We start from the raw sequence: 10,184 nt of genomic DNA on the forward strand, positions 1-10,184 counted from the left end.
AAATTTGATATAATATTCATAGGTATGTTTTCATTAGTGTATAATCACCTGAATATAGGAATTGTTGCGTTTTTGTTACCTTAGAATGAAGAGTTTTTAACTACAGGAGAGCAGGTCCCTCCACCGAGGTCACCATGTTAACAGTTGGTGTGTTTTTACAGTCGCCCAGATCAGACAGACCAAACACTGACACAAGATAGGGGCATTTTGCGTTTTTTGGAAGCCGTAGTAGTTTCTCCTACTCCTTTGGAAGACTCAGTGGTATTCAAATGGTTGTAATCTGCAACTACACCACTAGATGCCACTGAATCCTACACACTGGACCTTTAAAGAACATGACAGCTTATAATGGAGCTAAATTACTGTTTTATTGGGTTGCAGTTGGTCATTATGTTGTTGTGTCCACCTTTTGTGTGTTTGTATGTACAGTACATATTACATAGTAAACATACTGCTCGGAATTGGTCTTAAGACAATGCACTAAATAGCTTTATACAGAAATCTGATAAGATTTCGTTTTCAAATGCTGCTACTCGGAGGAATTCTAATATTTGTAGATGACATTATTAGAAAGAAGGCATTATTATTGTCAATAAAGGGGACCATGTTGTGTCCCACAAAGTCGGGCCAAACCTCTCTGAGTAATGTGTGGAATCTGAAGAATGGAGTCAGATGGAGGTGAAGGGTCACCGAAAAGCACGCGTAGGGTACGGCACGTGTGGGCTTAGCGTCAACATGCCATCTGCTTGCCCTTACTTGTCTATCGAGATGTATGCATGCACAAGCATGCATGTACTCTTTCACATTCTCACACACACACACACTCAGATTTCATCCAGCTGAGCCATAAACAAAGACAGTATTCATTCAGTGGGTGAAATGGTATGATTATTGTAATTTAAACCACTTAGCATTGTATCTGCATTCTAGCGAAGTAAATGAATGAATGAATGAATACATTGAACCAATTTTATTTTATTAAAATGTATTAGGAAATGAAAGGCATAATTAAAATTTAATAAAGATATTATGATTCTAGACACAACAAGTTGTACAAGTTAGTTTATTAATATTCATACCATGAGGGGTCTGTCTCTGAACAGACAAAATGATCTAAGGAAAAGTAGTTGGCTTTAATGAGAAATCGCATTAAATCAATAATGCAAGAGTGCAATAATCCACTAAAAATCCTTTGTTTCCCTGTTTGAGCTGGAAACTGCTTGACCTTGGCATTTAACAGAAATAAATAAAATGCCACTGTAGGTCTGCAATTATTCATACTGCAAGACTGCGTCGTCTTTCTTCTGTTTTGATGAAACATTAACACTGTACTATTTGTCTGACCTTCACTGCTGCAGAAACTCTGTAGTCACTATTGACATTGACACAAACATGGTAAAACTTGTGATCACTTCCAGAGTCACATCACATCCAGACGTGATCTGACCCGTATTATATTTGAACGTCAGAGGAATGTGGACAATAATGTGGACATTATCCAAACACCCTCTTGAGTATGTCATCAAACACATGCCTGACATCATCTTCTGGTTACAAATCCAAACACAGGGTTTGTGGGCATGGTTGTGTGCCACCTAATGCATGAGTGGCATACTAAAAGCCAATTACTGCATCTTCTCTTATTCCTGACAGTATTACCTTGGTTAAACATTTAAGCAAGAAAGAAATGTCATTAATAGAAGACAGTTCTGGCTGTCAGTGCTCCTAGTACGCACACTAAATATAGAGACTATACTCTCTGACTCCTGTATGGTGACTGCATGTCTAATAAGCTCTGTATTGAAGGATGGAAAAGTCAATTATGTCTCACTGGACTTGCAACAACTTTCTGCAAGTTCCATTTTCCGAGCACTTTCTCTGTATCCAATACCTTAGGTGGTAACTGGGTACTATGAATTTTAGGTATGTGCAGGTGTAGTGGTATTTGTACAAGTGGGGGAACACATTTCACAGTACGCAGCTGGTGCAGGAGCTGGAGTGTTCAATCACATCAAAATTCCTCCCACACAACAGAGTTTCAGTTGGTATCCCCAGGCAAAAGACCTTGTCTGACTTAAAATACGTCACTTTCCAATGGTTTCATGTATAAGCTTGTGTATTGTCCCACAAAATATAATCACAAATGTTAGTTCATGCCAATTTCAACTTAAAAATCATATGATCACTTGAGTCTGCAGTTGTTTCCGCAGTTCCCCTCAGTTCCACCAAGCATTTAAGCATCTTTCAGCTGATTGTTTTGTTATTTTTGCCCAAAACTTAACTGTTTTGGTTCTCCCTACACATCATTTTCAGCTGCAGAAGACAGCTGTTCTCAGCGAAAAGCTCTAAAAACCCACTACCAGCACCGAACTGCAGACAGACAGTTAGCATAGCTGGTGAACACGGAGGAGCATTTAGCAGCTACAGTTATTTCCCTCAGGAGTTGGTGGAGACCAAATTAGAGCCATAAGGGTGGTGAATATTGGACTAAGATTCATCAGGTGACCAGAAACACAACCCCAAATGAATGCTAATGTAAAACTGTTTGCCATATTAAATCTAAAGGTGATGATATGTCAGTTCTTGCTGATTTAACTTGCTGAGGTCCCAAGTCTTCTAATTCCTATCAATCTGCTGGCTTCCCATATTATTAATGAACAGCAGCAAATGTGGACAAGCTAACAGAGACATTTTAAGGTACTATATGCAAACTAGGTGCTTCTTATTTTGTCACTGCTCAGTCTGTCCACAGTCAGCGACAGAGGTGACATGTCAGACAAAAATGTGTATCAGCACAGCAGTATCAATTCACGGCATATAATCCACTCCACTGTGTCCTCTAAGACGCCCTGGAGGGAGGTCTAAGAGCAGAATCGGGTATCAGATATAAACCAAAGAAGTCTGCTCTTGTAGGTGGTTTAAATATTTTTTTTCATGCTGTCTTTTGGCTTAATAAACTGCTGTTAACACAGCCCTGATTGCTTATGTTAATCATGGACTGCTGGGAGATTTTCAATCACAGGTCTCTTAGCTCTAAGCATTAACAAGACTACTGGTAAGTAACCGAGACCACCAATGGAATCCCCTGCCATACTGTTTAAATAATTACATCCACAGCATTAAGTATTGTGCTGTAAGGTAATAAGTCTAGAGTTAGAGGTGGTAAAATAGCTGAAGTGATCTATTTTTCTATATGGTTGTAAAAATATATGAAACCCATGACTTTAATACATTTCTGCTGAACTCGTGTTTTCTATCTCTATCTTTGAAACATGGGTAGTTCTCCTCCAGTCCATAAATTTAGTTCACCATCTTCATTTCTGTTTTGTGAAGTTTGCTGTGAAGAAACTGACCAATAAATCAAAGCCATGCTTGAGGTTTATAGTACCAGTACACATCATCAGCTTTAGAGAGATCTTAATGGGTAGCAGGAAGAAAAGAGTTTAAATTACCACTATGGGTACATCAAAGTGGAGCTCATGTGCAAGGGGACATATCAATTTGCACTATATGTGCACACACAAACAACAAGTACAAAACATACACACTAACATATCGAAACTGGCTGACACAATATTCAAATGTAATCCGTAACTAAATCCAAAGATGAAGGTGACTTAACATGTGACGGTTGTTGCTGTGTTGCAATACACTGTTTATTACACAAATGCAAATGTACTGGATCATAAAGCTCACATTTTTATCTGAAATGTTGTCTTAAATCTGCACTGCAAAGTGATTACGTGTTCTATGAAGAATATATGACCATGTTTTTTAAGGAGAAGTAATATTCTGCTGGTATGGCAGTACTGTAAGATCTCTGTTGATACAAAGCACTGTACAAAATTACTACAGCAGCTTTCTAGGATTTTGTGTCTTAAACAGTTGCAATCTGGAAAATTATTTTTTATTAAAACTATAAATCTCACTTGACCAAGATTCTGGTCCATGACAAGGTATCTAAAAAATATATGGTCACATTGAACTCCTTGTGGGTTTTCATGCTCCCCAGAGGAAGAACTCTGGTTTTCTTCATTTGCTGAAAATCTCCTCTCCTCTCTTCTGATAAAAAACATACACACTATCTCATACTGTTGGCAGACTAGATGTTCATTCACATACTCATCTGTATTCCTGAGTACCTGGTATCAACATGATCATGTCAGGGATGTAAACGTTTAAAGTTATAATTAATTCACTGCATTTTCCCTTATTTGTAGCTCAAAACATCAGCTCTATGTGGTGATGGGAACAATAGTGCAGACTCAATTCATACAACCAACAATTGTTTCAATCTGTGTCTTTTATTATCTTTGGTATAACCAAACTAATCATATTATCACTTCAGAAGAAATGCTGTATATCAAGGCTTTATTCTAGGCTACATTTTTTATTGGTAACCAGTTATCTTCGCAGGGATGTTTATCATCTAAGACTCCAGGAAGTCTGCTTTTTAGATGTCTCACTTTACTCATGTGTTCCATTTTTTCTGGCTTAATAAAACAAAGCTGTGATTGTCAAGTTTAATTTGTGGACTTTGGGCCGCTTTATTCTTTGTGGACTGATTTTAAACTTGCTGCAGTGAAATGTCAGGGTATTATTAATTTATTATTGAATGCTCAGATACTGTCACTGACCATACAAACAGTAAACCATGCAATAAACCTACAGTGCAAGAATAGTTAATGTACAGAAATATGATTTCTCTCTGAGGCTGGTGCAGCTGTGCTCTAGTTTCAAAGGGGATTATGCTGTAACTGAGAGTCCAACTAAAGTTGCTGTAAACTCATTTTACTGGAAAATAGTTGATGAGCAGGAATATGCCTCCTGCCTGTCCTGTGGTTGGTTATTTGTATACTTTGCAAGCCAAAGTAGTGATGCCTCCTGCAGCTGTGCTCTAGTTTTAAAGGTGTATATATACTGGAGCAGAGAGTTCAGCTGAATAAGCTATAAACTAATTTAACAGGAAACCCATTTTGCATCTTGAGTTTATAGCATGTACATACAGTGTGTCCAAAATATTATACCATCCATAAAGCCATTACCTATGCAAAGAATGTACAGCATTTTTAATAAAAAATAGTATTATATTTGTAATAGATTAGACCACAATTTATGACCGTCAGTATAATAAAGTATGATATAATATGCCTTACAATGACACAGTGCTTTGTATCAGAGCATGTTTTGTATATTATTGCCATTAGAAGAAGATAAATCCATAAAGCACATAAAGTCAAAGGTGCACTCTGACTTTAAATAAGGTTACATTAAGACATTACTTATATATATTTAATAAGGTTAAATAAAGGCATTGGGTGACATTCTGCTCTGCAGAGGAGGAACTTTTTATAACTTTTATATCATTAGATGCATTTTGTGATACTTGTCCATACACAGTATTGTATGACCATAAATATACCTTTAAGAACTATTGTTGATATACTACTGCAAAATGCATATTATGTAATGTCAAAATACAAAATAGTAAAGGTCAAAATTAAAAAAATTCTTAAATGAATTGGGAGAGGTATAAACTACAAGTTATTGCCATTCTTAAATTCATTAAATTTGGCCTTTTAAGGTTTTATGTTTTCACAGAGGACTTTGTAACCTTGAATCACTGTCCTTTTATTTTCATAAGATTTCACAGTAAGTGCTTTGGCATTTTATATTCTCTTTAAAAGAAACAGATCAGTGGAAATCACTGCATCCATTCAGTTATCTTTCTTTACATATCATGCTTTGAGAAGTCTCAGACCCAAATCGTTTCAAGAAGCCGCCTTGTTTTAGGCAGATGATATTTTATGAAACCTTATATATGGGAGTTCTTGGTGGATGAAGATAAAAGGTCTCTGCGCCAGGCAGGCAGCAACAGCAGCAGCAATGACAGGTATTCCCGCAAGAAAGTGACAGGACAGTGTATGTTTTCCAGCTGCTTACTCATAAATCACTGTAGGCTTTCTTGCTTTTTGGACTTAGGGATCTTATAGTTTTTGATGGATTTGGTGTGTATGTCTAAGAAGCATGCTTCAGACCATTCTTGTTCTTGTTGTCTGCTTCACTAGCTCTCTGCCCCAGATTTTTTTGCACACTGCACAATTATATGCTAGAAGGTTCAGTGTTATGTTTGTATTGTATATCTATATGTGTACTTTGCCCACACTATCCTTTCAGACCATCATATCAGGTAATAAAGCTCCAAGAAAGGTTAAGTTTCTTCTTTGTCTACCGTGTCTGTCTGGCACTCACTGCTTTTAGCAAAGATGTCACATACTCTGTTTAATGTTTCTGGCCTTGTTTTGTGATTTTCCCAACTTTTTAATTCACTTCTTGTTAATTCCAGTCTTCTCAATATCATCTCCTGCTTTATCACGTCTAACCTCTCACATCATTCACCCACAGTTAATCCACCAAGTAAATAAAAATTAATGGAGAAGTCCTCTATTTTTTTCACCCTATTGCATTTGACTGGCATATTAATATTTCAGTGAGTGTTATGCAGCCGCAGCTGTGGATTTAGTGAGTGTTTTACTGTGGCTTTTGAACGAGGCTCACCCATTCAGAACTTAGGACCAGAACTACCTGTTTTATAACTGTGAAATAATGATGACATTTATTGGATTGATGGACTCAGTGGAGCGATCAGAGCAGAACAACCATTAAGTAACTCTTTTCCACTTGAATAGACAGGTCATATAGCAGGCACACAGGTAATAATAGAGACTCGGGTAGTGAAAAGAAGAACCACAGAGACCCAGATGCACTTACACACTTACCATAGTCTACACAGGCAAAAAGTATATGTACCGTCTCCAGGTCTCCAACTGAGTTTGACTTCCTGCGTCTGAGAGGTCACTGACGCTGGAGAACAGTAATTATTGGATAAAAGGACTACTGATCAACCAGCCATGCTTTAATGAGCATTTAAATGACCTGTTACACCAATAACTTCTGGTTAATTGACTTCAGTGTGAGCATTTATCTGCAATCTGAAATCAATTTCTGCTCCACAATATATTGCCCTGCATTTTATTATCTTGCCACATGTTCAGCAGATCATTATTTTACAAACTAAAAAGTTAAACCTAAACCTAAACACAGTCCCCAGGAGAAATTCCAGTAGTGTGATGATTCATATTCCTAAAGCATATATAATCAATATTATTATATTAACGATGGATAACATAGCCTACTTATATGGAGAAGAAGGAAGTGCAGGAAATGTTGGAATCCCAGAGAATTATCACCCACGTAAGCAGTTAACTTCAGCTCTTTCTAGCTTTATGCTCTAAAAACCTACAGAACAACAACTAATCAGCACCAAACAGCAGAACAACAACTAGCAGCTGAGGAGTAGCATTTCGCATTAGCTGCTAAAGAGCTAGATATTGAGTTGGTCGAGACCAAAACAGAGCCAAATTAGAATGAATATTGGACTTTAGGCCATTATCCAGACATTTTTATCAGACATTATTATCGGACACTCATCCTGTAAAGTTCTGTATCGGCTAGATGTCTAAGTAGCCAAATCATTGCTAGCTAGTTTGACTATGAACTGTTTATGTTTATTTCAGGTTTAAAGAAAAATTGCAGTATTTTTCAAATTCTCAATTTTTCAATATATTATTTCAACCTGTGTCTTATTCACTTTATAATACTAATGGTTATGCTAACCCTCTGCTGACATTTGGCCACTGCAAGCCTCCTAAAGCTTACCAAATAACATAAGTCAACATAAAATTTACATAAGTCATTGCAAATGCTTGGCACAGCTGAAGGTAAAAACAGCAAGTGGTCCCATGATTAACTATGTTATCTAACTGCATAGGGATCCATTCTTGGGGCAGCTTGCCAGCTGACCAAACAAGCTAATTCTTAGAGAAAACATCTTTTTTATCATAAAGAGGACACAATTTTATGGTATCAACCAGAATTAAAAAAACATGTAGAGGTTTCACAATGGATGGCCTATTATATGCCATGGTGTACTGTACGAGCTGGTCCCACAATATCTTACCGTCATTTTATTGAGAAAGCCTATCCGACCCAAACGATAATTAATGAAACATCCTAGGCTGAAGGAAACAATCAGGTGCCCTACAACTGTCAATATACTCCAAACAAAACTAAATGTTCACAGAGGTAAAATGTTTTAGGACCAAACAGAACATCACATGTGGATTTATTTGCTGCAGTGTGTGCAGGTTGGTCAGACAAACTTGTGTCATTAAATGAACAGAGCTGGAGTCACAGTCAGTATTCTGGTATTTGCTTGCAGTCTGAGAAAATTCACCAAGTTTGATTTCATTTGGAGTGTACTGTTGGACACAGCCTCAGAAAACAGCCCCCTGACAGGCTGGACTGCTGCTTACAAGCCTGAGCCTCCTGCTGTCGCTTTTCTCAAACAGATTTATCTTAGACTTTTTCTGTTCCATATGTGTGTGTGTGTGTAGCATTTTGGTTGAGAACAAAAGATAATTGGGTTTGTGTCATTACACTGTTTCCAAAAAATGACCTCATCCTAGTTAACGACAATATAAAAATGCAGAACACCCCAAAATAGGTTGGGGTTTTTTTTGCCCCGTTGGGTTGGGCCAGGCTACCATACTCTCTGTTGGGTAAATATTACTCTGTCTGTGGTTGGGTTTGTCTGCAGCAAACAACAGCCCACCAGGGAGGATGTCAGTATGGAAAGTGTGGCTGTGGTTTAGAAACAGAGGAGAGGAATATCAGTGGTGTTGTGGTTTTACAGAATGGAGGGACTACACAGGTCCTTTTCTTCTTTATTAAGAACATGCACAGTCCAAAAGGCACACATTTATGAAATCTATCCCACCCACACGCCATTCATTTAAGACATCCCCTGTTTCCTTGGAGTTAGTACACTGTGCATGACAAAACGATCTGTGTTCACTGAAAAAAGGTTCTCAAAGAAGCTTTTAATCCCAAGATATTGAAGCTGTGCAGATTCTCTTGCTGACAACCACATCAAACGAGCTCGTTCGCTCCCTCATTTCTCCACTTTGGAGCATGTCTGTCCCATCTTTACAACCCCCTTTTAAAGCACTTCATCTGGGGCCTCAGGTAGGGTTTCCACTTCCTGGTTGTCACAGTTATGGCTCATTAAAGAGCTCTCTTTCTCAGCAGGAAGGAAACTGACTCCCCTCAGATCCTGTTAATGTGCGTGGGTCCTTAAGACTGAAACTGTCACCGATGCACATCTTGTCTGCATTAACATTAACCCAGATAGAAGGCACTCTAATGACTGTCAGATGCTGCATTGTGGCACTGATGTCCGAGTTGTTAATCTAGTGAAAAGTCACTGTTAAGTGCAAATGGGATCAACCTGCAGCTGTTTTTGTTGTAATCCTTTTTTATAGTCACCCTAATTAGGAGAATTAGGGTGAAGTAAGTAACTATTTTGTCATTCTCATGGGAATTAACACACACTAATACTTGGTAGTTTATTTAGTAAGCTACCATACTCCTGACTGTGAGGTGTATCTGATTTCAAATGTGTAGTCTCTAGTACTCAGACCCTTTACTTCAGTAGGGTTGTAATGTAGATTTTGGATTAGTTTCAAGATCAAGACATAATTTTTATTTGCCTCTTAAAATGGAAATTAAAAATGGCCATCACAATTTCCCTAAGCCCAACTTGACATATTCAAATAGCTTGTTTTGTCTGACTAACCCACACATATTCAGTGTGCAATCATAGAACACAAAAGAAAACAACCAAATACTCACATTTGAGTAGTTGGAATCAGTGAGTTTTTGGCATTTTGCTTAAATAATGCATTAAACAATGAATTGATTATCAGAATTACTGCTAAATAATTCTCCCTTCATTGTTTTAACAATTCATTATTTAGGGAATATAATATATCCTGCATTGTCATTGATAATGGTATCCCTGGTCCAATGAGTGTGTCAGTCTCTTATGATGCACTATAATACACAGATCTGCCCCACAGCCTTTCTAACAGAGTAAGTGTGGACAGTAAGGTTGTTGAAAGGTTGACTCTGAAAAAAAAAACTGATGTTGATGCTCCTGCTATTTAAAGCAGACAATCTCTGGCCTTTGGTGTCACACACATGATGTATCATTGTGGACAGAGCTGAGCCAGAGAGATGGTGATCCTCTATAATGCTCAGCTCCATCATCCAGACCCCCCCCC

General features: G+C 37.8%; 1 protein-coding gene across 1 annotated transcript in view; it reads left to right on the forward strand.

The window, feature by feature from the left end:
* arhgap24 (Rho GTPase activating protein 24) overlaps window positions 1–10,184 on the forward strand; it is a 69,299-nt gene that overhangs the window by 15,456 nt on the left and 43,659 nt on the right. The window lies entirely within an intron of this gene.

Source organism: Morone saxatilis, unplaced genomic scaffold, assembly GCF_004916995.1.
Source record: "Morone saxatilis isolate NCDOM2014 unplaced genomic scaffold, NCSU_SB_2.0 Contig21, whole genome shotgun sequence".
Taxonomy (NCBI): Eukaryota; Metazoa; Chordata; class Actinopteri; family Moronidae; genus Morone; species Morone saxatilis.